This window comes from Chlamydotis macqueenii, chromosome 1 (assembly GCF_036417535.1).
Source record: "Chlamydotis macqueenii isolate bChlMac1 chromosome 1, bChlMac1.mat, whole genome shotgun sequence".
NCBI classification, from domain to species: Eukaryota; Metazoa; Chordata; class Aves; order Otidiformes; family Otididae; genus Chlamydotis; species Chlamydotis macqueenii.
The window spans coordinates 152,068,245-152,080,634 of NC_141556.1; the positions used below are offsets into that span (position 1 = coordinate 152,068,245).

The 12,390-nt window shown below is 47.2% G+C and overlaps 1 long non-coding RNA gene across 1 annotated transcript in view; it reads right to left on the reverse strand.

The window, feature by feature from the left end:
- Positions 1–210: 210 nt before the first annotated feature.
- Positions 211–12,390, reverse strand: part of LOC147602319 (uncharacterized) — a 28,617-nt gene continuing 16,437 nt past the window's right edge. The window contains exons 2-3 of the long non-coding RNA XR_015257729.1: positions 2,446–2,506; positions 211–1,020 (exon numbers count right to left, since the gene is read on the reverse strand). This is a non-coding gene — a long non-coding RNA (uncharacterized LOC147602319). The remainder of the gene's footprint in view (positions 1,021–2,445; positions 2,507–12,390) is intronic.

Genomic DNA, 12,390 nt, shown 5'->3' on the forward strand with positions numbered 1-12,390 from the left:
TCCTTCATAACCTCTTTCTGGGAGTACTTCAGCAGAGGTTCAGATGGAGATGCCTCCACTTACAGCAACAAGGCATTTGGCCCCTGCCTGTGTGCATTGCTGGTGTCCTTGTGTAGGCGTTGGCTGCGCAACGCTGCTTTTCCTCTGGGTTTCTGCCTTGAAGTTAGCACATGAGGGGCCCAGAGGGTACCTGAAGCATGCCTGAGACTCCCTGAGATATAGATTTTGGGGGATCCATTTCCCTAGTAGGGAAAACTTTAAGGTGGTGAACTGATAGGGGAAAGAGTCTTGGGGACACCTGTCAGGGAAGGGCACTTACAGCATGCATCGTCTCTGCTGAAATATTTGTGTGAAGCAGGTAATGGTTCGAGTTCCTGCTGCTGTTCGTTTGACCAAGAGGCCGATGTATTTGGAGAGTGGTTTTCTTTTAATGCAGTACTTGTCCTGGGAAAACTCTCTTTGGTGAGGGGGAAAAAACTTCCAGCCAGAAGATGAAATGGCACCTATGCAGTAATTTATTTGCCCCGTTTGCTTCAACCTCTCTTGGCTTTTGTTTGTTACTCTCATCTTTCCCTTCTTACCGAAGGGAAGATCGCATTCTGAAAGGGGCAAACTTAAATTCAGGAAGGTAATCAAATCATAGTGGATAATTATTTAGTTTTAAATAATTCCATCTTTTGCTTCCTTTGTAATTTATGTGGCTTTATTAGGGAATACATCACCCCAGTAAAAGGAAGAGGGCCAGTTTAAGAAGCGGGAAAGAAACACTGAATTATTCTTGGTCCTGCAAAGAATGTCATTAAGAGTTTCTTAGCTCACCTCTCTTAGTCCAATGAAACTTTCTTCTCCATTCCTGCGTGAACGCTAAACATAGCCCGCACTCAAGGGTGACCGCTAAAATGTGTGACCTCTCTGGGTCCGAGCTAGGCAGCATCTGAGGCCGGCTATGGAGTTATCCATCTCTGCAGGCTCATGGTAGTAAGGCTGTTGTTGAAGAAGCAGCTTTGGATTCACTAATTCCTGCAAGAGAAGAGATGAGGAGGAGGGAAAGTTAACCCTCAATATTTTAAGATACAGACCTTTGTTCCTTCAGTGCAGGGTCTTGAGGTGAGGGTGGAAGAGAGGGGAGTTTCCTCTGCTTGCCACATGGTGATCACAAGTGTCACCTGCAGACAAAAGAAAATGAAGAGGAACGATAAGTGAAACACGGGCAATGATTTAGTTGCTTGAAAATGCACATTAATCATCTGACAACCCTCACCTTTGCTGCAACGAAAGTTCATTTCTCATAGCAGGGCTAACTTTGGGACCAGGGCTGGGAAGTGGAGCTGGAGCGGGGCTGGCAGCAGTATTTAGGAGCAGCAACTGCATGAGTGTATTAAGAAACCAAGTATTCCAAAAAACTCCTAACAGACCCGAAAATGTCCAGCTTAGTTGCTGGTTTAATCACTTGCAAAGACACTGCCTGACTCTTTTAAAACTCCACGTATCTGAAGTTTTGGAAGCAGTTGTGAATAATCCTCACAGCAACGTTTCCTCGGCATGAGCTCATTAGAGCACCTGAAAGAGACCCGACAGAAAATAAGTTAAAGGCAATTTAAACAATAATCTGATTCGACTCTAAAAACAAGGAGAAAGGCCAGGCGTTCACCAAACTGTTGCAAAAGGTGTTTGGCATCAGCTGCCCCACAGTTATTAGGAGGGCAGGGAAAGGGACTGAGAGTTGCGAGTGGGCAATGTGGCTAGGGTCCCGGTCCCCAGTTGTTGGCTGAAGGGGGGCTTTTTCCCTTTTCCCCCCCCTTTTTTTTTTTTTTTTCCTAGTGACTCCGAAAGATGTCACGGCCAAGTGAAATCTTTGCGGAGGGCTGCTCAAGCATTCAGACTGTAGAGTTTTCAAAATGTGATGTTTTGCAATGATGACATTAGAGTAGCAACCAAGGGTCCGAGACAGCAACGCCTGCTGCAGCTGGGCTTTGCTTTGAAATGCCCAAAACAATGGGGGCCACTGTTCTCCATCGCTTCGCCTTTCCATTCCATTTGCATAGTCTGTTCTGCCTGATTGACCAGCTTGGGCTGTCCAAGGGACCAGCATTGTTCACAGATCACTTCAAGATGGCACAGATGACAAGATTCAGGTGAGAGATGAAGTGGGATGATTCTCAAATGCCGTAAGAAAAAGCTGCCCTGGGAACTTTTAACGCAAGAGAAACAGCTCGAGAATTGAAGCAGTTAAAGGATTAAAAAAAAAAAAAAAAAAGAAAAAAAGATATATTTTTGTAAGAAACTGATCATATTTGGAAATACGCTGCCTTGACACACAAATTAGTAATAGGAAGTTTGCGTGTTTCATTGCGGTATTTTATCTGGTTTGTGTTTGGCTGTGTTGCAGTTTTTTTGGTTTCCGATTCAGTTTGATTTTTGTTTTCCCCCATTCCCACACCTCACCTTCCCCCGGCTGAGACGGGAGCCGCGCCATCGGAAGCCTTCGCAAATCACAGCTTGCTCACTGAAAAATCATAAGACGACAGTAAATAAATCTCATCACGGAGGCGAGTTTTGAAATTCCTCAGTGCCTGCTCCGTAACTAAGTGCCGGGATTAATTAGTTAATGTTCATAAAGCGCTTTCGACGTGGAAAACCCTCCTAGAAATGCAAAGCGCAAAGAGAGCCGCCAGCCAGCCCCGCACAAGGCGAGGGGAGGCTCGAGCACTCTTCGTTGTCCCCGGAGAAGTTGCAAACTCTCTGCTGGCCCAGATTCCCGACTGAAATGTCATGATTTAGGCTTTTTTCTTTTCTTTTTCTTTTTCTTTTTCTTCTTTCTTTTTTCTTTTTTTTTCTTTTCTTTTTTTTTTTTCCCCAGGTACTAGGGTAAACACACACACTGCAGCGCCCCTAAAATGAATTTCACTTGACACCGGTGTTTTGACTTCATCTCAAAAAGACAAAATCTTTGTCATACAAGTATGTTTTCCCTGGAGGGGTTTCCAGCACAATTTGCTATAATTTCTTTACACCTAACTGATGGGATCTGAGCAGTAAAAAGTATTCCCACAGTAGTTTTCCCTCTCTCGCGCGCTCTCTGTTCCCCTCCTGGGGTTCGGATCACTCTCTGGTATAAATATTGCCAATAATTGTGCTAACGCGGTGATTCTCAGAAGGCGAAGCGGAACTCTCTCCTCCTCGCACCGCAGACCTAAAGCCCTGCCACCTCTGCTTCATCTCCCTCCCGGCTCATCCCTCTCCTAGCAGCTCGCCTTTCCCCTGCAGCCACTAAAACACTTCATCACGCAGGATTTACAAGCATCTCCCCGCAAGGTCCCGGGGGTTGCCAGAGGCCGACCCCCGCCCGGCGAGCAGGGAGAGGTCGGGGGAGTGGTGAGGTGCGAGCCCGACACGGGCGCCTCGAAGGGAAGGAGCGTTGAGCGGGGATCGGCTCTGCAAAATTATCCCAAAATTCAGGCCCTTCTCCACTTCTTCGCACATCCCCCCCCGCCCCCAACCCCTTCATCTTGTGCCCCGCTCTCAGGTCGGTTTGGGTGGGTTGTTTCGGGGTTTTTTTCCCCCTCAAAGAAGGGTGTTAAAAGCTGCCGAGGAAACTCGAGTGGCTGTGGAGTTTGTTTAATTTCCCTCCAGTGTTTACTGATAATTCGGGAGACGCTTATCTCGGGGAATATAACGATTAATACAACCGCAGGTTTCCAGATAAGTGATTGTGATGGAGATTGTTGGCGAGAAAATAGACAATTATCCGCTGTTAGCTTTACATAAAGATCGCATTAACTTGAATTAGTTATCAGACAAAAGAACATCAGAAAGCTGCACCTTTCTGCCAAGGCAACCGCTTGCAGGCGGTGCGCTCCGCGCAAGCGGGGGCACCCCGGCCCCCCACCCCCCCCCGCCACCCCCAGCATCTCGCAAGGATGAAAGGGGTGTGGAGGATCGGGCTGGGAGGGGGGAAGTGGGTCACGGCAGCGACACGCCACGCTCACGCGAAGGCACGGGGATCGCTTTAATATCAGCTGCCCGGCCGGGCCGCTTGCGTTTCCATGGGGTGAAATGAAGAGGGGGGGGGGGGGGCGCGGGCGGTGGACGGGGGCGGGGGTCGGGGGCGAGGGGGACGTGGGGGGAGCAGAGGGCCCGGGGAAGAAGCGGCGTGGCTGATGGCCAGGGAAACCTTCCCCACAGGCAAGGGGAGAGCACGCGGCTAGCAAAACCCACACACAATGATCACATTTAACAAAAAAAATAATAATAAAACCATAATGATAACTGGGAGGCACAGGAAGCCAGCGGCCAGGAGCGCGGCAGTGCCCTCGCCTGCATTATGCGCTCAGGCGTCCGGGGTTGTCGTGTGTGTGTCCCGTGTCATTCCTTCTCCCACGACTGAAAAGCCTCGTGATTATTTCTCCTCTCCCTAGGAAAGGCTGATTCCTCCGTAATTGATAGCGGGGAAGGGCCATAATTAATTTTACGGCCAAGTAAAGTGCGGCTTCTTCTCCCAGGCTAGAGGGGAAGGGCTAAGAAGAGAGGGAGGCGAGGCGAGCAACTCCCCCCCACCCCCGAAAACCCCCAATTAAAGGAAATCACGCCTCATCCTCTCTCCGGCACTGAGCCCCCCTCCTCGCCACCCCCTCGCTTCCCGGGGAGGGTAGGGGCCGTGGGCTCCTTTCAGCGAGTCAGAAAGCATTCCCCAGGCGTGCGTGTCGCGGGAGGTTTCTGTGGGAATCGGGTGGTAATTGGGGGAGGGGGGGGTGCACTCTCGGCTGTTTTCTTGCTGGAATTAAAGGCAGTCTTCAAAATAGGGTGTTTGTTAGAGGACTTCAGTCGGGGGGAAACCTGCCATTTCGGATCAGTGCGTTTTCCGTGCTGGGTTTCCAGACAGACCCCTAAGCACCGTGTTTGTGTGGGGAAGGGAAGATGGGATGGTTGGGGGGGGGGGGGACGGGACACACGAGCTTTCCGTGTCTGGTGGGGCAATACGGGGGGGGGAAACAAAAAACGGCGAGGAACTTCAGGCACCGGGCTGAAGCCTAACAAATGATGGGGGAGAAATCATATCCACAAAGGGAGCAGGGGTGGGGACGCCGGGTGAAGTGGGAAGGCTCCCATCCAGGACCCAGAGCCCCTATTCCCATTCCCATCCCCATTCTCATTCCCGTCCCCATACTCCCCATACTCGTCCCCATACTCATCCCCACCCCCATCCCCATTTCCATCCCCACACCCATCCTCATCCCCAGCCCCATCCCCGGGACGTGCCGCTGGGGTCCCCGCTGAATGGAGCGGATAATGATCCCCAGTTCCCAAGGCAGGCTTGCCGCTGCCTGGTGAGCCTTGGATTTGTGTGGTCCCAGCCTTTCCCAGCTTGTCCCATTCTGTCACCGGGATAAGGGGCTCCCTCGGCTCGTTTGCACCTGCGTCGCTTTTGGCTCCTTCAGGAATGCGCTGAAGCTTGTAATCAGCTTTGTGAAGCCATTGAGTGCACGGCTGAGTGAAACTTCCAAAGCTCGCAGAAAACTGGCCCGCTGAATAGGAGTCAGCATGGGGCTTCTCTCCAAGCCCCTGGCCTGCCAAATTCCAGCAGAGCCCCTCACAATCGGTCCACACAAGCTTTACTGCTCTCCCCGCGCTGAGAGGAGCGAGAAAAGAAAAGCTAAAATACCAGTCACCGAGGTTAGCGGTTTGTTCCCAGATTAACAGCAAACTCCTCTCTCTCCGATGCGGCCTACCAATTCCCTCAGGAGATGTGTTTCTACATATATATGCGTGTGTGTGTATGTATATAGATATACATGCATATGAATCGTGTATAACAAGAAAAGGAAGAAGGAAATAAGGAAGCAGTATTAATTTTTTACTTTATGTGACCGCAAGCATTCAAAGGCTCTTGTGTCATCAACAAACACGTAGCGGGGCTGTCTTGCTGTCTCACAATGTCCCGCTTGTATCATTTCAGTATTTTCTGCAATGGTATGGTTTTAAGGCTCAGGATGAAGGTGACCCTCAACTGCAGTCTGGTTTTTCCATCTGGAGGTGACTGAGTAGCAGGCAAAACTCCACGGGAGAGTAAGAGAAAGGTAACGGGTAGGTTAAAAAAAAATCACCACCACCAGCAAACCCACTTTATAGTATCTCAGAGGGCCCAGGAGTGAAGTTTTCATGCTCTAAGGTACTCACAGGACAGGTTTGCCATATCCAAGGGTCCCAGCTGCCACGCTTCCCCTGAGCTGGGGACTGCCAGGATTCTCCGCTGCTTCCTGAATCACTTCCACCCTGGGGAAAAGCACCCAGGGAAGTTCTCACTCGTGGGAACCCCCTTATTTTGAGCATCTTTAACACTTGTGTCACGTACCACTTCATTGCTATGTTAAAACTTTCCCAGCATCTGATTGCACAGACAGGTGCAACGCTAAGCATCTCCGAGATACGTAGCAAGGTTTCATCATACTTTTCATCTGGGTTCTGAAAGTCTGTACATGGTTGAAGATTCACAGTTATTAGGGGAAACAATTACTTGAGTTGTACAAACACCTTGCTTTCTAAAGCAGTCTTTTCACAGTAATAAACGCTGTAAAATATCCTTAGTTCTGCTAAAACTGTAAGACAAGTGCACTGCAGCATCAAATCTATGAGTATAGATCAACCAACCAAGATTTTATCTTCAGTTCTTGGGACTTTTTATTCCATTTATATTCTCTTTCTTCTGCACATATCTAAAACAATGAAAATGACATTATCATAACGTTAATATTTTTTGCAAATCCCCTTCCTGGGCTAGTATAAGGGGCAAAATGGAGACTTCCAGCACTTCCAGAGATGATGTCTCCTCAAGGGTCTCCTCTTAATTACGTCATGGAAATAATGGGGGTTTGGACATCCACACTGAAATAAAATCGGGAGAACGGACAAAACTAACTCCACAAAGTTAGGTAGATGTTCCTTGTGACTTCTGCAGGATTTTGTCTCACTCTTCTGTCATGCTTTTGACATCTTTGCAATTATCGCCTTTTCGGGAATGTCCCAGAAATCTATGACAGCAGTGGGTGCTTTCACAATTGCTGTCTAACGAGTTTGTAAGGGCTTGGCGGTGACAGTTGAGTGCACAGCAGAGGATCACGTAAGATAGTTTAGCAGTGTCAGCACACCATGTTCTGATCCCCAAGCCCCTCTAAAGGATAACGCAATGCCCAATGGAAAGAGTTAGGGACCAAAAGCGACTGGTGTTGAAGTCTTGACCCTTCAAGCTGTGGCGGCACGAAAACTTGTCCATGTGCCCACAAACGGTTTAAAGCCCCACCTCTCTCTGTCTGTAAAGTTTCTTTTCTGTTTGGAAGCTGGATGTGCTATTTTCGACCGTGTTGCTTCTTCCAACCATTCTCAGTGACAAGTCATGAGGATATGCAGTAATTCAGAAATTAGTGAAATTTTATTCTTGGTGGGGGCGTTGGATTAAGAGGCTGGGAGAGTGTGAAACAAGTCAACGTGTAATTGTATGATAAGGCTCTCACGAGGAATTTATTGGCCAAGTTGCTATTTCTATTCCTTCCTAATCTCGTTTAGCACATTCATTCTCTGCAATCTGTCTCCATAATCTTCTGTGACAGAATGGCAGCCAATAGAAGCATGCATGTTTGGAGAGAAGAGAAAATATGCAGAGGCGTGATAAACTGATGCTAATTATCCATATTTAGGACACCGAGTGCAGAAGATCAAGGTTTACAAATAACAAACCAGAGCCAATGATGATGGCTTCCTAGTGTGGAATATATTGGAGGGGACAAGATAAGGGTTTCACATGCAGAAGAGATTTATTGGTCAAAGGGTTCACCTTCCACTTTTCCACTTTTATATAGCAGTAAATTATTTAGGCTAAATTCACCAGAACATTACTCTTTTATTTGGCAATGTGCCATGACTTGCTCTTTCTTTGTGTCCTTTCAATGCAAATCCTTGTAGTGTAACATCAGTTGATAAGAAACAAATAATTGAAGTAATAGATAATTCCCTTTAAATTGTGCATATAGGACAGTAAGGTAATCATCTCGTGTAGAATGAGACCGGAGCGTAGAGCAGATAGCTGAAAGTGAAACAATATCCACCTCGGCTATTAAATTATGTTTGTATCAGAGAAAAATAACCTGCAGAAGACTTGTGGGTGGGACAAGAGACAACACGAATCTGGTCAGCTTTAGACCATTTTCCTACAGACTTCTCAATTTTCTTTCACTTTAAAAGACAGCTTTTCCTCGTTTTTTCTTGCCTTTTTTTTTTTCTCCAGGAAAACTAACATTTAAATTAGGAATGCTGCATTGTCCTTTTAACAAATGCTGGCTCTGAGAAATAATAAGGGAATTCCGTTTGGCAATATCCATGCAGTATGGTTGAGGGTCAGTGGAGTGATCTTAGTAGTCTGCAGTAATTGTACGGTAAAGTTTCCAAAACGAGGATAATATTTGTCGAGTTTATGTTTATTTACAAGTTCAGAAAGTATTCTGCACAGTGGCAAAATCCTTCCTGTTATTTTCTATTAACATCTGGCTGTCAGGTGGAGACAACCTATTCTTTGGGGAAGTCACTAACTATTAAATTGTATGTCAGTGCTCCTCCTCGCTTCTCTAGCTGTATTTTTCCTGCGTTGGTGGCACGACGATACTCAGCAAAACACAGAACTCTGCTGTTGAAGCAGAAAATACACCTCTCTGGGGCATTTTGTTTAGGAAAACTCTTCAAAATATCTCTCATTGATACAAGGAAATATATTTCTTTAGTGACTACTCATTTAAGATGAGAGAATTTGCTGGCCTTTTGTTTTACTGCAGAATTGCTTTATTTCTAGGATTTATTTCTCTCCCCCGTCCCCCTCTGAACTATTCCTTGAAATTGGTCCATATTTTGCATCTTGTTCATGGGCAAAAAATACTGCTGCCCCAAGCTTAACAGTTTCACAGGTTTCCTAAAAAGGTTTCTAAGAGCAGTCATGCTACTTCAAATTCCCAGAATTAGCTGGCTTCACCCAAAATGACCCAACAAAAAGCATGGCAGGAGGAAGAAGGTAGACAAGCAGACAGGCTTAAACTTAGGTCACAGAAGTTGCCATTCGGTCACCAGTGGACAAAAAAAAAAAAAAAAATAGCGGAATCAGGAGTAAGTCTAGGGCGCACGACAACCTCTGGGGCACAGCTGGATCTAGGGCTGCCAGATGCAGTTGGTGCCAGCTCTGGGCTCCCCGGGGGCCAGATCCCACCCCTACTAAAATCAGCCAGGGACTAGAGCCGTCTCTCCCACTCGGGAAAGTGGGGCGTGGAGGCCCCGGCTGCTACCGGTTCCCTGGCCTGGGCCCGGGGCACGGCTCTGCCCCTCCACCTCCCCCCCGCCTCAGCCTGCCCCCGGAGCGGCTCCCCGGGGATGCGGAGCTCCCCGCCCCGCCTCCCCCTCACTCCCGCACCCCTCCGCATGCCCCTAGCCCGCTGGGGTCCCCCCAGGGTGATAGGGAAAACGCAGCCCTCCTCCACAGCAAACTCGAAAAGTTGGGGGTTTTTTTTGTTTTTTGATGGGGTTTTTTGGGTTTTTTTTTTGTTTGTTTGTTTGTTGGGTTTTTTTTTTTTCTTGTTGTTGTTTTTATAGCGACGTTTACACAGTCCCATTTGTCACCCCTAGAGAGACGCCGGGAACCCCACTAAGACAGGTGTCCCTGCTAACCGGGGCGGGGGCGGGCGGGGGCGGGGGGGGATGTCGAAGTTTCCTCTTCCAGTGTTTTGTGCCTGTGCTGGCTGTATGGTGTCCGATGGGGGACAGTGCTCCATCCCAGATGTTGCCCAGCTGTTTCACAGAATAGGAACAGAGCTTCTGTAGTACATTTTTTGCTCTTTCTTCAAAATTTTTATTATTATTATTATTATGTCTCGTGCCACAAAAGCCAAACCCGATCCTCTGTGAATTTTAGCTCCGATTTTCCCCTTTCGTACCTTCATCCATCCTTCGAATTTCACGTCTGAAGTGAGTCTGCTACCTGTTGGGCAATGGGTACGTGATATTAAAACTAGGAGGTGAGACGAGACCCCTCGGCTTGCCTGTATCTGAACCTGGTGTGTGTGCAGAGAGACATTTGCGTTCTCCAGCAAACGCCAGGGGATTATGATGGGGTGTTCCCAAGTAAATGACACCGTAACTTCTATTTATGAAGCAGTTGCTATCCACACCCTGGTAGATTTCTAATAAATATGAATGGCTTTTCTTTTTGTTTATTTATTTTGTGTTTTGTGTATTAACTTCTGCTGGTTAAAGGAGGTCAGCAAGAGAAGGACCTGAGGAGCAGAGATCGTGTTCAAGGAATTCCGAGTTTGGTCTTTCCCATGAAAATAAGTTTACCTTTCTCTTATTCAACATCTAAGGTTACTCTAAGATAGATGATAAATACAGCCCATGATAAATGGGACCCCGTTGTAACTGTGAATACAAGAACATGTGATTTAGGAATTACAAATAATTTTAAATATGTCTGAAACGCGTGAGCACATTTAGTTTGTCTACCCGGAACCACTCGCTAAATAATACAGCTAAATAGGAAGCTCCCACCAAGTTGTTCCAAGTAGCTCATTTGGTCGCCCAAGGATGTCTTTTGCAATAATGCCATCCCACCACTTCCCTTAGCTTAAACATCTGGATCTGTGGCACTTTTATCATGATGAGGTTGTCCCACTTATCTGGAGGTCTTTGGTCTGTGACTCTTAGAATTGAGAAGATGTCACTATATTTGGGAAAAATCATGCAGGGCTTTTCCCTGTAGCTGCCTAGTCAACACAAAACAATGAGAAGTCTATGGCTCCCTACCTCATGACCCGAAAGTTGGTCTGCTGCATGGGCCTTTTGGATGGAGGGTCAGCAGAAACCTCCTCAGCCTTGCTAGAAAAGTTAGAAAGTGAGAGGGACATTAACAGATAAAGTGCTTTTGGGGGGAGAAATGCCTGTTCTGCTCTCATTTCTTCATTCTTTCATCTGTTCCATAAGACATAGAAGTAATGATGGGACACCAGAGCATGGAAAGCCCCAGAAAATGCATGGCTTCCTCTTCACCCTTATGGCAGTTAGAGACACACTGCTGAGAAGTTCGTTAGGTTAAACTCCACGCTTCCTTTGTTCGGCTCTTCATTTCTTTTTTGTCTTTTTTTTTTTTTTTTCTGAAATTTTCATCTCCCTAAACTGTTTTCTGGAATCTGAGATTAACAGTTCTCCTCCAGACCTCTCCATTCCGAAACACACAGGCTTCAGCTCCCCTACTGCCGTGTATTTTAAAAGGCGTTCCTCACCTAGTTTTCTTTTATTTTTTTTTCCTGCCCTTCAAGGTAGGAAATGAACGAGCTCTCAGCGATACGGTTGTACAAGCATCTTGGTTTTCGCACTATTTTCTACACTCTAACATCGAGGACGGACGGGGGAAACACGCAGCCCTCACCTGCTCTGTGGCTGAAAAGCAATTTAGAGGAAGGTAGGACTGACAATGCACGAAGGCACAGATTATATATATATATATATAAAAACCACAAACAAACAAAAAAAAAACAAACAAAACCCCAAAAAAACCTAAACCAAAACAAACCCCTTTCTGTCTTCTGCTACATACAAGTAAAACGAAAGGTAGTGTGGAAAGCTAATCCGATAGCTTGATCAAGTGATCATTCAGGATTTTTCCAAAATTTGGAGGTATCAACCTGTGTGTAAGGCAGGAGGGTGGGACCAGGGTTGGGGTGCCTGCAGCCCTGAGGCACTACTCTGGGGCTGTTTCAAAGCCCCCGGCTTTCCGCACTGGGTCAGAATTGCCTTTTCATGTGGATATTTCGTTTCTGCCTCCCGTGCCAGGAGTTTTAGGTCTCTCATCCCGTTTTGGGTGTTTGCAGCTCCAAGTTTGCGGAGCCTGTCACCTCGTTGTGCCCATCTGATGAGGACTGAACCGTCCACCCACTGACACTTTTTTTTTTTAGACAGTCTTCCTCTACAGTTTGTTTATTTGTTTGTTTGTTTTTTCTGTCCTGGAATCAGCAGTACTTTGCAAATTCGTGCGAGACAATTTTGGGGTAGGAAATAAACGTCTCCCTACAGTCCCCGCAACCTTTCCGCACCCGCGTGGATAAATTATACTCCCCAAAATGTACGGTGCCTTTGTTCAGCGCCAGGTCCTGGTTGCGATGGAGAGTTTTACGCCTTGGTAAACTATATTTCACCTCCTCCCGGTGGAAGCTACCCTTCTCCTAAATACACACCTTGCGGACTTCGCTCCTTCCCCACCCGCGTCAGCGGACACTTCCTCAGCCCACGCTGGTCTGCCCCGGGTTGGAGCCGCCTTTTCCCCACTCGGCGGAGCTCAGCTCGCCCTCTGGCACTCGCTCAATTGTT